Below are 15318 nucleotides of genomic sequence, written 5' to 3' on the forward strand. Positions count from 1 at the left end.
GCGATCGGTGCTGCCCTGCAGTCAGTATTGCTGCAGCAGTGCCACCTGGAGTGCCCTTTGGATGCTTCAGGCAGGAGCCCTACAGTACGTACAACAGCTCGAAGCGTCCTCAGGGTGCTTCTGCATCCAAAGAGACAGCATCGGATCAATTGCGTAAACATCAACCGAGCACTCAGGATGGCCAGGCTGTTTGCGCTGCTGGGGCCAGGAAATTTGCATCAGACGATGCAGAGCCTGGCCTCGCCACTCCCAGAAAATAGAGGTACAACTTCCTGTTTTAGTGAAATCTACCCACCCCACACGTCTGCAGACTGTCCATCAGACTTGCGTCACAGAGGACACTGCGTGCGATCACACATGCGCCCACCATCGTAGACGTACATAAACCATTTGCTTTATGTACATCTTTGAATCAAGTCCTGCATACAGAGCAGTGGACATGATGCCGTGACAGAGGGTTGGACTGTCCAGCAGGGGCACAGGGGAAACCCTCGGCGGGCCCCACCTTCTCTTCTAGGGATCAGGTTCCAGATTGTGCACTTGAATGATAGATTACGCACATGTTGCCTTATAGTGCACAGGACTATGGTGTTTTTTCTGCATTACTGTTATTAATCTGGTACATTATTAAGCATGAACAAGCAGTTTTTACTATAAAATGATTAGCCAAGCCTCTGTGGCAGCTGGCCACCCCCCCCTCTGGAGACTGTCCACATCCTAAAATACGGTCCCCTACCATTGCAGTTCCCCGGTGGGCCCTTCATGCCCAAGGCAGACACTGCCGCGACAGGAGACTCGGGTGTATGGATGCAGTAGAGGGGGACACTGCCGTGACAGGAGTGCCAGGTGCCTATGTGCAGAGAAGGGGACAATGCCATGAGTCGTGACAGTTTTGCTTTTATTTTTTTGTGCTGGAGCTCAGAGCAGAGAGCTGCAGTGTTACATGGAGCACCACCTGCTGGCCATTCATGCAGAACTGCACTTGCCATATAGTGTTAAGAATACTTCCAGTTTGAAGTGACAATCCCCAAATAAGCTTCACTTGAAAATATTTTGAAGATATAAAGCCAGCTCAGTAATAGGGATAAATCACTACTAATGTGCCTGAATTTGCCACACAACAGGAATGGACATCAGAAAGCAATGATCCACAATCATCAATATTTTTTTTGTTCCCTCCAATTGACAGTCCTTTTCAATTTGATTCTGTAGAAGTGGAAACCATCGGCCCCTTTGTTCCGATGGCTTGTTCCTAATGTTTGGTGATGTCACCATGTCCCTTGCAGGGATCCTTTGACATGAGCACATTATCAATGTTTTTGGGCACATTGCATCATGCCACATGACAATAGCAGTACACATGGAGCCATAAGAAAATCTGTCATTAACAAGCATTAAAAACAAATACTCAGCTTGTAATCTCTTCCTCCATTTCTCCCATGATAGAAGAAAAGGAACGGTCATCAAAAGCAAACAGCAGCTACAATGAAGCAGCACTGAGAGCTCACTTCGCGCTCAGAAAAGATTACTATTGCTCTTCCTCATGATTGGTAGGTCTGGACACTTTAGAGCACATTTCCAAAAGTTAAAAACTATAGAAATGATCCCTGAAAGTATAGTCTTAACCATAACAGCCTAGCATTTTTACTGCTGTGGGAAGGAGAGTCTTTTTAATATAATGGAGATTTTTAAAATGATCTCACAGTTGAACATATCTTGAAGATAGTAAGAAACTATGCTGCCTTTAAAATGTGGACCAACGATGGACTCAGCTTTTCTTATAGAATGTATTCTTCTATGATTGTGCACTCACTTGCTCATCTGCATATTTAAGATACTCTGGCCAACCAGGAAGCACCTCTGAAACAGCCGAGACACAGCTTAAAGCAGCAACAACAGCCTCAGCTAATAACGGACTATGCACACAGAATGTCAGGATCACAAAACCAAACATATGTTATAGAGAAAAACAAAGTCTAAACACGTGCTTTTCTGGCATGGTGACAATTCTGCTTGGTAGATCACTAACGATCATGTTATATTTGCTGTGGGATGGGTGCTTTTGTTTCTGTTCCTCTACTGTTAGTTCATTTTACGCTGGGGGGATGTTCGATGCAACAGAACCTCATATGTAGGCTGGTATTTGAAGAGTAATAAGAGCGATAGATTACATAATATTAATGTAACAAAGATACTACCTTTTATATCTTTCTTTTATGACAAAAATGAGTAAACATGGGGAATAAACACGACAAATGACATACAAACCACCTCCTGCTTGCTTTTGGGTGTAATTTGTAATAAAACCATAAAGATATTCAAATGAACCATGTTAGTTTCACTGCTAGCCTTCATTTGGCATGGATTTCCTCTAAATGGTTTTCATATTAAAAAAAAGGGGGTTCCCCGAAATATGTACAGAAATGTTGCAACTACTCTACCTTACATCACAAATGCTTCCAAAATAATGTGTCCTCTGCTCCCCGGAAGGCTTCCCATCACGCCACAGCAGGTATGGACATCGGAAGCCTGGCATTAATTGGTTGCCGGGCTGATGACATCAAACGCAGCCATGCACATTGAATGATTGCAATGGTGTAACCATCAATTGCTTTACTGTGAACATGTGTAGAATCTTTCAGAGCTTTGTGCAAGCGTGCATTTACCTGAGCTGCGGACACCCCTTTCCGGGTGTCCGCAAATGCACAGAAGTACCTGAACATCGGATTGGCAACCATCGAATCCTCGCAATTTAGTGGAAAAGGGTACTTTGATCGAATTGGAAAGACTGTTGATTGGTAGCCATCGACCTCAAACGTCCATCCCTATGTCTTGTGAGCATGTACATAAATAGGTTGTGAAACAGAGGGTCTAATTCAGAGTTGTACGCAAACGCAGCCGTTTCCATACAACTGTGATGTTTGGTGATCTGTGACTGCGAGATTGCTCGCAGGGCCCCCTAAGCCTCAACATGATTCACATGCTGTGGCCAAAATGGTGTTATCCCACCCCTGTTTTGTAGGCTTGCCGAGGCCAGGGTCTGCGTCCTCCAGTGCAGAATTCCTGGTCTTGGCAGAGTGAAACCCCAGGCCATCCTGAGTAACCTGGTTGCTCAGATGGGCGATGTTCACGCAAGTGATCTAATGGCTGCTACTGCTTGCCGTACAACTTATAATCAGACCTAGAAACTCAGCACTTACACTGGACCAGGGCCATAACTAGGGGTCTGCGATCGGTGCTGCCCTGCAGTCAGTATTGCTGCAGCAGTGCCACCTGGAGTGCCCTTTGGATGCTTCAGGCAGGAGCCCTACAGTACGTACAACAGCTCGAAGCGTCCTCAGGGTGCTTCTGCATCCAAAGAGACAGCATCGGATCAATTGCGTAAACATCAACCGAGCACTCAGGATGGCCAGGCTGTTTGCGCTGCTGGGGCCAGGAAATTTGCATCAGACGATGCAGAGCCTGGCCTCGCCACTCCCAGAAAATAGAGGTACAACTTCCTGTTTTAGTGAAATCTACCCACCCCACACGTCTGCAGACTGTCCATCAGACTTGCGTCACAGAGGACACTGCGTGCGATCACACATGCGCCCACCATCGTAGACGTACATAAACCATTTGCTTTATGTACATCTTTGAATCAAGTCCTGCATACAGAGCAGTGGACATGATGCCGTGACAGAGGGTTGGACTGTCCAGCAGGGGCACAGGGGAAACCCTCGGCGGGCCCCACCTTCTCTTCTAGGGATCAGGTTCCAGATTGTGCACTTGAATGATAGATTACGCACATGTTGCCTTATAGTGCACAGGACTATGGTGTTTTTTCTGCATTACTGTTATTAATCTGGTACATTATTAAGCATGAACAAGCAGTTTTTACTATAAAATGATTAGCCAAGCCTCTGTGGCAGCTGGCCACCCCCCCCCCCCCCCCCCCCCCCCCCCCCCCCTCTGGAGACTGTCCACATCCTAAAATACGGTCCCCTACCATTGCAGTTCCCCGGTGGGCCCTTCATGCCCAAGGCAGACACTGCCGCGACAGGAGACTCGGGTGTATGGATGCAGTAGAGGGGGACACTGCCGTGACAGGAGTGCCAGGTGCCTATGTGCAGAGAAGGGGACAATGCCATGAGTCGTGACACTTTTGCTTTTATTTTTTTGTGCTGGAGCTCAGAGCAGAGAGCTGCAGTGTTACATGGAGCACCACCTGCTGGCCATTCATGCAGAACTGCACTTGCCATATAGTGTTAAGAATACTTCCAGTTTGAAGTGACAATCCCCAAATAAGCTTCACTTGAAAATATTTTGAAGATATAAAGCCAGCTCAGTAATAGGGATAAATCACTACTAATGTGCCTGAATTTGCCACACAACAGGAATGGACATCAGAAAGCAATGATCCACAATCATCAATATTTTTTTTGTTCCCTCCAATTGACAGTCCTTTTCAATTTGATTCTGTAGAAGTGGAAACCATCGGCCCCTTTGTTCCGATGGCTTGTTCCTAATGTTTGGTGATGTCACCATGTCCCTTGCAGGGATCCTTTGACATGAGCACATTATCAATGTTTTTGGGCACATTGCATCATGCCACATGACAATAGCAGTACACATGGAGCCATAAGAAAATCTGTCATTAACAAGCATTAAAAACAACCACTCAGCTTGTAATCTCTTCCTCCATTTCTCCCATGATAGAAGAAAAGGAACGGTCATCAAAAGCAAACAGCAGCTACAATGAAGCAGCACTGAGAGCTCACTTCGCGCTCAGAAAAGATTACTATTGCTCTTCCTCATGGTTGGTAGGTCTGGACACTTTAGAGCACATTTCCAAAAGTTAAAAACTATAGAAATGATCCCTGAAAGTATAGTCTTAACCATAACAGCCTAGCATTTTTACTGCTGTGGGAAGGAGAGTCTTTTTAATATAATGGAGATTTTTAAAATGATCTCACAGTTGAACATATCTTGAAGATAGTAAGAAACTATGCTGCCTTTAAAATGTGGACCAACGATGGACTCAGCTTTTCTTACAGAATGTATTCTTCTATGATTGTGCACTCACTTGCTCATCTGCATATTTAAGATACTCTGGCCAACCAGGAAGCACCTCTGAAACAGCCGAGACACAGCTTAAAGCAGCAACAACAGCCTCAGCTAATAACGGACTATGCACACAGAATGTCAGGATCACAAAACCAAACATATGTTATAGAGAAAAACAAAGTCTAAACACGTGCTTTTCTGGCATGGTGACAATTCTGCTTGGTAGATCACTAACGATCATGTTATATTTGCTGTGGGATGGGTGCTTTTGTTTCTGTTCCTCTACTGTTAGTTCATTTTACGCTGGGGGGATGTTCGATGCAACAGAACCTCATATGTAGGCTGGTATTTGAAGAGTAATAAGAGCGATAGATTACATAATATTAATGTAACAAAGATACTACCTTTTATATCTTTCTTTTATGACAAAAATGAGTAAACATGGGGAATAAACACGACAAATGACATACAAACCACCTCCTGCTTGCTTTTGGGTGTAATTTGTAATAAAACCATAAAGATATTCAAATGAACCATGTTAGTTTCACTGCTAGCCTTCATTTGGCATGGATTTCCTCTAAATGGTTTTCATATTAAAAAAAAGGGGGTTCCCCGAAATATGTACTGAAATGTTGCAACTACTCTACCTTACATCACAAATGCTTCCAAAATAATGTGTCCTCTGCTCCCCGGAAGGCTTCCCATCACGCCACAGCAGGTATGGACATCGGAAGCCTGGCATTAATTGGTTGCCGGGCTGATGACATCAAACGCAGCCATGCACATTGAATGATTGCAATGGTGTAACCATCAATTGCTTTACTGTGAACATGTGTAGAATCTTTCAGAGCTTTGTGCAAGCGTGCATTTACCTGAGCTGCGGACACCCCTTTCCGGGTGTCCGCAAATGCACAGAAGTACCTGAACATCGGATTGGCAACCATCGAATCCTCGCAATTTAGTGGAAAAGGGTACTTTGATCGAATTGGAAAGACTGTTGATTGGTAGCCATCGACCTCAAACGTCCATCCCTATGTCTTGTGAGCATGTACATAAATAGGTTGTGAAACAGAGGGTCTAATTCAGAGTTGTACGCAAACGCAGCCGTTTCCATACAACTGTGATGTTTGGTGATCTGTGACTGCGAGATTGCTCGCAGGGCCCCCTAAGCCTCAACATGATTCACATGCTGTGGCCAAAATGGTGTTATCCCACCCCTGTTTTGTAGGCTTGCCGAGGCCAGGGTCTGCGTCCTCCAGTGCAGAATTCCTGGTCTTGGCAGAGTGAAACCCCAGGCCATCCTGAGTAACCTGGTTGCTCAGATGGGCGATGTTCACGCAAGTGATCTAATGGCTGCTACTGCTTGCCGTACAACTTATAATCAGACCTAGAAACTCAGCACTTACACTGGACCAGGGCCATAACTAGGGGTCTGCGATCGGTGCTGCCCTGCAGTCAGTATTGCTGCAGCAGTGCCACCTGGAGTGCCCTTTGGATGCTTCAGGCAGGAGCCCTACAGTACGTACAACAGCTCGAAGCGTCCTCAGGGTGCTTCTGCATCCAAAGAGACAGCATCGGATCAATTGCGTAAACATCAACCGAGTACTCAGGATGGCCAGGCTGTTTGCGCTGCTGGGGCCAGGAAATTTGCATCAGACGATGCAGAGCCTGGCCTCGCCACTCCCAGAAAATAGAGGTACAACTTCCTGTTTTAGTGAAATCTACCCACCCCACACGTCTGCAGACTGTCCATCAGACTTGCGTCACAGAGGACACTGCGTGCGATCACACATGCGCCCACCATCGTAGACGTACATAAACCATTTGCTTTATGTACATCTTTGAATCAAGTCCTGCATACAGAGCAGTGGACATGATGCCGTGACAGAGGGTTGGACTGTCCAGCAGGGGCACAGGGGAAACCCTCGGCGGGCCCCACCTTCTCTTCTAGGGATCAGGTTCCAGATTGTGCACTTGAATGATAGATTACGCACATGTTGCCTTATAGTGCACAGGACTATGGTGTTTTTTCTGCATTACTGTTATTAATCTGGTACATTATTAAGCATGAACAAGCAGTTTTTACTATAAAATGATTAGCCAAGCCTCTGTGGCAGCTGGCCACCCCCCCCCCCCCCCTCTGGAGACTGTCCACATCCTAAAATACGGTCCCCTACCATTGCAGTTCCCCGGTGGGCCCTTCATGCCCAAGGCAGACACTGCCGCGACAGGAGACTCGGGTGTATGGATGCAGTAGAGGGGGACACTGCCGTGACAGGAGTGCCAGGTGCCTATGTGCAGAGAAGGGGACAATGCCATGAGTCGTGACAGTTTTGCTTTTATTTTTTTGTGCTGGAGCTCAGAGCAGAGAGCTGCAGTGTTACATGGAGCACCACCTGCTGGCCATTCATGCAGAACTGCACTTGCCATATAGTGTTAAGAATACTTCCAGTTTGAAGTGACAATCCCCAAATAAGCTTCACTTGAAAATATTTTGAAGATATAAAGCCAGCTCAGTAATAGGGATAAATCACTACTAATGTGCCTGAATTTGCCACACAACAGGAATGGACATCAGAAAGCAATGATCCACAATCATCAATATTTTTTTTGTTCCCTCCAATTGACAGTCCTTTTCAATTTGATTCTGTAGAAGTGGAAACCATCGGCCCCTTTGTTCCGATGGCTTGTTCCTAATGTTTGGTGATGTCACCATGTCCCTTGCAGGGATCCTTTGACATGAGCACATTATCAATGTTTTTGGGCACATTGCATCATGCCACATGACAATAGCAGTACACATGGAGCCATAAGAAAATCTGTCATTAACAAGCATTAAAAACAACCACTCAGCTTGTAATCTCTTCCTCCATTTCTCCCATGATAGAAGAAAAGGAACGGTCATCAAAAGCAAACAGCAGCTACAATGAAGCAGCACTGAGAGCTCACTTCGCGCTCAGAAAAGATTACTATTGCTCTTCCTCATGGTTGGTAGGTCTGGACACTTTAGAGCACATTTCCAAAAGTTAAAACCTATAGAAATGATCCCTGAAAGTATAGTCTTAACCATAACAGCCTAGCATTTTTACTGCTGTGGGAAGGAGAGTCTTTTTAATATAATGGAGATTTTTAAAATGATCTCACAGTTGAACATATCTTGAATATATCAGATAGTAAGAAACTATGCTGCCTTTAAAATGTGGACCAACGATGGACTCAGCTTTTCTTACAGAATGTATTCTTCTATGATTGTGCACTCACTTGCTCATCTGCATATTTAAGATACTCTGGCCAACCAGGAAGCACCTCTGAAACAGCCGAGACACAGCTTAAAGCAGCAACAACAGCCTCAGCTAATAACGGACTATGCACACAGAATGTCAGGATCACAAAACCAAACATATGTTATAGAGAAAAACAAAGTCTAAACACGTGCTTTTCTGGCATGGTGACAATTCTGCTTGGTAGATCACTAACGATCATGTTATATTTGCTGTGGGATGGGTGCTTTTGTTTCTGTTCCTCTACTGTTAGTTCATTTTACGCTGGGGGGATGTTCGATGCAACAGAACCTCATATGTAGGCTGGTATTTGAAGAGTAATAAGAGCGATAGATTACATAATATTAATGTAACAAAGATACTACCTTTTATATCTTTCTTTTATGACAAAAATGAGTAAACATGGGGAATAAACACGACAAATGACATACAAACCACCTCCTGCTTGCTTTTGGGTGTAATTTGTAATAAAACCATAAAGATATTCAAATGAACCATGTTAGTTTCACTGCTAGCCTTCATTTGGCATGGATTTCCTCTAAATGGTTTTCATATTAAAAAAAAGGGGGTTCCCCGAAATATGTACTGAAATGTTGCAACTACTCTACCTTACATCACAAATGCTTCCAAAATAATGTGTCCTCTGCTCCCCGGAAGGCTTCCCATCACGCCACAGCAGGTATGGACATCGGAAGCCTGGCATTAATTGGTTGCCGGGCTGATGACATCAAACGCAGCCATGCACATTGAATGATTGCAATGGTGTAACCATCAATTGCTTTACTGTGAACATGTGTAGAATCTTTCAGAGCTTTGTGCAAGCGTGCATTTACCTGAGCTGCGGACACCCCTTTCCGGGTGTCCGCAAATGCACAGAAGTACCTGAACATCGGATTGGCAACCATCGAATCCTCGCAATTTAGTGGAAAAGGGTACTTTGATCGAATTGGAAAGACTGTTGATTGGTAGCCATCGACCTCAAACGTCCATCCCTATGTCTTGTGAGCATGTACATAAATAGGTTGTGAAACAGAGGGTCTAATTCAGAGTTGTACGCAAACGCAGCCGTTTCCATACAACTGTGATGTTTGGTGATCTGTGACTGCGAGATTGCTCGCAGGGCCCCCTAAGCCTCAACATGATTCACATGCTGTGGCCAAAATGGTGTTATCCCACCCCTGTTTTGTAGGCTTGCCGAGGCCAGGGTCTGCGTCCTCCAGTGCAGAATTCCTGGTCTTGGCAGAGTGAAACCCCAGGCCATCCTGAGTAACCTGGTTGCTCAGATGGGCGATGTTCACGCAAGTGATCTAATGGCTGCTACTGCTTGCCGTACAACTTATAATCAGACCTAGAAACTCAGCACTTACACTGGACCAGGGCCATAACTAGGGGTCTGCGATCGGTGCTGCCCTGCAGTCAGTATTGCTGCAGCAGTGCCACCTGGAGTGCCCTTTGGATGCTTCAGGCAGGAGCCCTACAGTACGTACAACAGCTCGAAGCGTCCTCAGGGTGCTTCTGCATCCAAAGAGACAGCATCGGATCAATTGCGTAAACATCAACCGAGTACTCAGGATGGCCAGGCTGTTTGCGCTGCTGGGGCCAGGAAATTTGCATCAGACGATGCAGAGCCTGGCCTCGCCACTCCCAGAAAATAGAGGTACAACTTCCTGTTTTAGTGAAATCTACCCACCCCACACGTCTGCAGACTGTCCATCAGACTTGCGTCACAGAGGACACTGCGTGCGATCACACATGCGCCCACCATCGTAGACGTACATAAACCATTTGCTTTATGTACATCTTTGAATCAAGTCCTGCATACAGAGCAGTGGACATGATGCCGTGACAGAGGGTTGGACTGTCCAGCAGGGGCACAGGGGAAACCCTCGGCGGGCCCCACCTTCTCTTCTAGGGATCAGGTTCCAGATTGTGCACTTGAATGATAGATTACGCACATGTTGCCTTATAGTGCACAGGACTATGGTGTTTTTTCTGCATTACTGTTATTAATCTGGTACATTATTAAGCATGAACAAGCAGTTTTTACTATAAAATGATTAGCCAAGCCTCTGTGGCAGCTGGCCACCCCCCCCTCTGGAGACTGTCCACATCCTAAAATACGGTCCCCTACCATTGCAGTTCCCCGGTGGGCCCTTCATGCCCAAGGCAGACACTGCCGCGACAGGAGACTCGGGTGTATGGATGCAGTAGAGGGGGACACTGCCGTGACAGGAGTGCCAGGTGCCTATGTGCAGAGAAGGGGACAATGCCATGAGTCGTGACAGTTTTGCTTTTATTTTTTTGTGCTGGAGCTCAGAGCAGAGAGCTGCAGTGTTACATGGAGCACCACCTGCTGGCCATTCATGCAGAACTGCACTTGCCATATAGTGTTAAGAATACTTCCAGTTTGAAGTGACAATCCCCAAATAAGCTTCACTTGAAAATATTTTGAAGATATAAAGCCAGCTCAGTAATAGGGATAAATCACTACTAATGTGCCTGAATTTGCCACACAACAGGAATGGACATCAGAAAGCAATGATCCACAATCATCAATATTTTTTTTGTTCCCTCCAATTGACAGTCCTTTTCAATTTGATTCTGTAGAAGTGGAAACCATCGGCCCCTTTGTTCCGATGGCTTGTTCCTAATGTTTGGTGATGTCACCATGTCCCTTGCAGGGATCCTTTGACATGAGCACATTATCAATGTTTTTGGGCACATCGCATCATGCCAATACCAGTACACATGGAGCCATAAGAAAATCTGTCATTAACAAGCATTAAAAACAACCACTCAGCTTGTAATCTCTTCCTCCATTTCTCCCATGATAGAAGAAAAGGAACGGTCATCAAAAGCAAACAGCAGCTACAATGAAGCAGCACTGAGAGCTCACTTCGCGCTCAGAAAAGATTACTATTGCTCTTCCTCATGGTTGGTAGGTCTGGACACTTTAGAGCACATTTCCAAAAGTTAAAACCTATAGAAATGATCCCTGAAAGTATAGTCTTAACCATAACAGCCTAGCATTTTTACTGCTGTGGGAAGGAGAGTCTTTTTAATATAATGGAGATTTTTAAAATGATCTCACAGTTGAACATATCTTGAAGATAGTAAGAAACTATGCTGCCTTTAAAATGTGGACCAACGATGGACTCAGCTTTTCTTACAGAATGTATTCTTCTATGATTGTGCACTCACTTGCTCATCTGCATATTTAAGATACTCTGGCCAACCAGGAAGCACCTCTGAAACAGCCGAGACACAGCTTAAAGCAGCAACAACAGCCTCAGCTAATAACGGACTATGCACACAGAATGTCAGGATCACAAAACCAAACATATGTTATAGAGAAAAACAAAGTCTAAACACGTGCTTTTCTGGCATGGTGACAATTCTGCTTGGTAGATCACTAACGATCATGTTATATTTGCTGTGGGATGGGTGCTTTTGTTTCTGTTCCTCTACTGTTAGTTCATTTTACGCTGGGGGGATGTTCGATGCAACAGAACCTCATATGTAGGCTGGTATTTGAAGAGTAATAAGAGCGATAGATTACATAATATTAATGTAACAAAGATACTACCTTTTATATCTTTCTTTTATGACAAAAATGAGTAAACATGGGGAATAAACACGACAAATGACATACAAACCACCTCCTGCTTGCTTTTGGGTGTAATTTGTAATAAAACCATAAAGATATTCAAATGAACCATGTTAGTTTCACTGCTAGCCTTCATTTGGCATGGATTTCCTCTAAATGGTTTTAATATTAAAAAAAAGGGGGTTCCCCGAAATATGTACTGAAATGTTGCAACTACTCCACCTTACATCACAAATGCTTCCAAAATAATGTGTCCTCTGCTCCCCGGAAGGCTTCCCATCACGCCACAGCAGGTATGGACATCGGAAGCCTGGCATTAATTGGTTGCCGGGCTGATGACATCAAACGCAGCCATGCACATTGAATGATTGCAATGGTGTAACCATCAATTGCTTTACTGTGAACATGTGTAGAATCTTTCAGAGCTTTGTGCAAGCGTGCATTTACCTGAGCTGCGGACACCCCTTTCCGGGTGTCCGCAAATGCACAGAAGTACCTGAACATCGGATTGGCAACCATCGAATCCTCGCAATTTAGTGGAAAAGGGTACTTTGATCGAATTGGAAAGACTGTTGATTGGTAGCCATCGACCTCAAACGTCCATCCCTATGTCTTGTGAGCATGTACATAAATAGGTTGTGAAACAGAGGGTCTAATTCAGAGTTGTACGCAAACGCAGCCGTTTCCATACAACTGTGATGTTTGGTGATCTGTGACTGCGAGATTGCTCGCAGGGCCCCCTAAGCCTCAACATGGATTCACATGCTGTGGCCAAAATGGTGTTATCCCACCCCTGTTTTGTAGGCTTGCCGAGGCCAGGGTCTGCGTCCTCCAGTGCAGAATTCCTGGTCTTGGCAGAGTGAAACCCCAGGCCATCCTGAGTAACCTGGTTGCTCAGATGGGCGATGTTCACGCAAGTGATCTAATGGCTGCTACTGCTTGCCGTACAACTTATAATCAGACCTAGAAACTCAGCACTTACACTGGACCAGGGCCATAACTAGGGGTCTGCGATCGGTGCTGCCCTGCAGTCAGTATTGCTGCAGCAGTGCCACCTGGAGTGCCCTTTGGATGCTTCAGGCAGGAGCCCTACAGTACGTACAACAGCTCGAAGCGTCCTCAGGGTGCTTCTGCATCCAAAGAGACAGCATCGGATCAATTGCGTAAACATCAACCGAGTACTCAGGATGGCCAGGCTGTTTGCGCTGCTGGGGCCAGGAAATTTGCATCAGACGATGCAGAGCCTGGCCTCGCCACTCCCAGAAAATAGAGGTACAACTTCCTGTTTTAGTGAAATCTACCCACCCCACACGTCTGCAGACTGTCCATCAGACTTGCGTCACAGAGGACACTGCGTGCGATCACACATGCGCCCACCATCGTAGACGTACATAAACCATTTGCTTTATGTACATCTTTGAATCAAGTCCTGCATACAGAGCAGTGGACATGATGCCGTGACAGAGGGTTGGACTGTCCAGCAGGGGCACAGGGGAAACCCTCGGCGGGCCCCACCTTCTCTTCTAGGGATCAGGTTCCAGATTGTGCACTTGAATGATAGATTACGCACATGTTGCCTTATAGTGCACAGGACTATGGTGTTTTTTCTGCATTACTGTTATTAATCTGGTACATTATTAAGCATGAACAAGCAGTTTTTACTATAAAATGATTAGCCAAGCCTCTGTGGCAGCTGGCCACCCCCCCCTCTGGAGACTGTCCACATCCTAAAATACGGTCCCCTACCATTGCAGTTCCCCGGTGGGCCCTTCATGCCCAAGGCAGACACTGCCGCGACAGGAGACTCGGGTGTATGGATGCAGTAGAGGGGGACACTGCCGTGACAGGAGTGCCAGGTGCCTATGTGCAGAGAAGGGGACAATGCCATGAGTCGTGACAGTTTTGCTTTTATTTTTTTGTGCTGGAGCTCAGAGCAGAGAGCTGCAGTGTTACATGGAGCACCACCTGCTGGCCATTCATGCAGAACTGCACTTGCCATATAGTGTTAAGAATACTTCCAGTTTGAAGTGACAATCCCCAAATAAGCTTCACTTGAAAATATTTTGAAGATATAAAGCCAGCTCAGTAATAGGGATAAATCACTACTAATGTGCCTGAATTTGCCACACAACAGGAATGGACATCAGAAAGCAATGATCCACAATCATCAATATTTTTTTTGTTCCCTCCAATTGACAGTCCTTTTCAATTTGATTCTGTAGAAGTGGAAACCATCGGCCCCTTTGTTCCGATGGCTTGTTCCTAATGTTTGGTGATGTCACCATGTCCCTTGCAGGGATCCTTTGACATGAGCACATTATCAATGTTTTTGGGCACATCGCATCATGCCAATAGCAGTACACATGGAGCCATAAGAAAATCTGTCATTAACAAGCATTAAAAACATCCACTCAGCTTGTAATCTCTTCCTCCATTTCTCCCATGATAGAAGAAAAGGAACGGTCATCAAAAGCAAACAGCAGCTACAATGAAGCAGCACTGAGAGCTCACTTCGCGCTCAGAAAAGATTACTATTGCTCTTCCTCATGGTTGGTAGGTCTGGACACTTTAGAGCACATTTCCAAAAGTTAAAACCTATAGAAATGATCCCTGAAAGTATAGTCTTAACCATAACAGCCTAGCATTTTTACTGCTGTGGGAAGGAGAGTCTTTTTAATATAATGGAGATTTTTAAAATGATCTCACAGTTGAACATATCTTGAAGATAGTAAGAAACTATGCTGCCTTTAAAATGTGGACCAACGATGGACTCAGCTTTTCTTACAGAATGTATTCTTCTATGATTGTGCACTCACTTGCTCATCTGCATATTTAAGATACTCTGGCCAACCAGGAAGCACCTCTGAAACAGCCGAGACACAGCTTAAAGCAGCAACAACAGCCTCAGCTAATAACGGACTATGCACACAGAATGTCAGGATCACAAAACCAAACATATGTTATAGAGAAAAACAAAGTCTAAACACGTGCTTTTCTGGCATGGTGACAATTCTGCTTGGTAGATCACTAACGATCATGTTATATTTGCTGTGGGATGGGTGCTTTTGTTTCTGTTCCTCTACTGTTAGTTCATTTTACGCTGGGGGGATGTTCGATGCAACAGAACCTCATATGTAGGCTGGTATTTGAAGAGTAATAAGAGCGATAGATTACATAATATTAATGTAACAAAGATACTACCTTTTATATCTTTCTTTTATGACAAAAATGAGTAAACATGGGGAATAAACACGACAAATGACATACAAACCACCTCCTGCTTGCTTTTGGGTGTAATTTGTAATAAAACCATAAAGATATTCAAATGAACCATGTTAGTTTCACTGCTAGCCTTCATTTGGCATGGATTTCCTCTAAATGGTT

At 44.9% G+C, this 15318-nt stretch overlaps 5 non-coding genes across 5 annotated transcripts; all 5 read right to left on the reverse strand.

The window, feature by feature from the left end:
• Positions 1–1406: 1406 nt before the first annotated feature.
• LOC135053046 (small nucleolar RNA U3) lies at positions 1407–1623 on the reverse strand. Its single transcript, XR_010242448.1, has one exon. It is a non-coding gene; the product is annotated as a small nucleolar RNA U3 (small nucleolar RNA).
• A 3032-nt stretch (positions 1624–4655) lies between these two features.
• LOC135052945 (small nucleolar RNA U3) lies at positions 4656–4875 on the reverse strand. Its single transcript, XR_010242365.1, has one exon. It is a non-coding gene; the product is annotated as a small nucleolar RNA U3 (small nucleolar RNA).
• Positions 4876–7890: 3015 nt separating this feature from the next.
• On the reverse strand, positions 7891–8110 carry LOC135053018 (small nucleolar RNA U3). The gene has a single exon (XR_010242426.1). It is a non-coding gene; the product is annotated as a small nucleolar RNA U3 (small nucleolar RNA).
• A 3008-nt stretch (positions 8111–11118) lies between these two features.
• LOC135053020 (small nucleolar RNA U3) lies at positions 11119–11338 on the reverse strand. The gene has a single exon (XR_010242428.1). It is a non-coding gene; the product is annotated as a small nucleolar RNA U3 (small nucleolar RNA).
• A 3002-nt stretch (positions 11339–14340) lies between these two features.
• On the reverse strand, positions 14341–14560 carry LOC135053033 (small nucleolar RNA U3). Its single transcript, XR_010242438.1, has one exon. It is a non-coding gene; the product is annotated as a small nucleolar RNA U3 (small nucleolar RNA).
• Between the last annotated feature and the right edge of the window lie 758 nt (positions 14561–15318).

The sequence above is a fragment of the Pseudophryne corroboree genome, chromosome 2, assembly GCF_028390025.1.
Source record: "Pseudophryne corroboree isolate aPseCor3 chromosome 2, aPseCor3.hap2, whole genome shotgun sequence".
Classification (NCBI taxonomy): Eukaryota; Metazoa; Chordata; class Amphibia; order Anura; family Myobatrachidae; genus Pseudophryne; species Pseudophryne corroboree.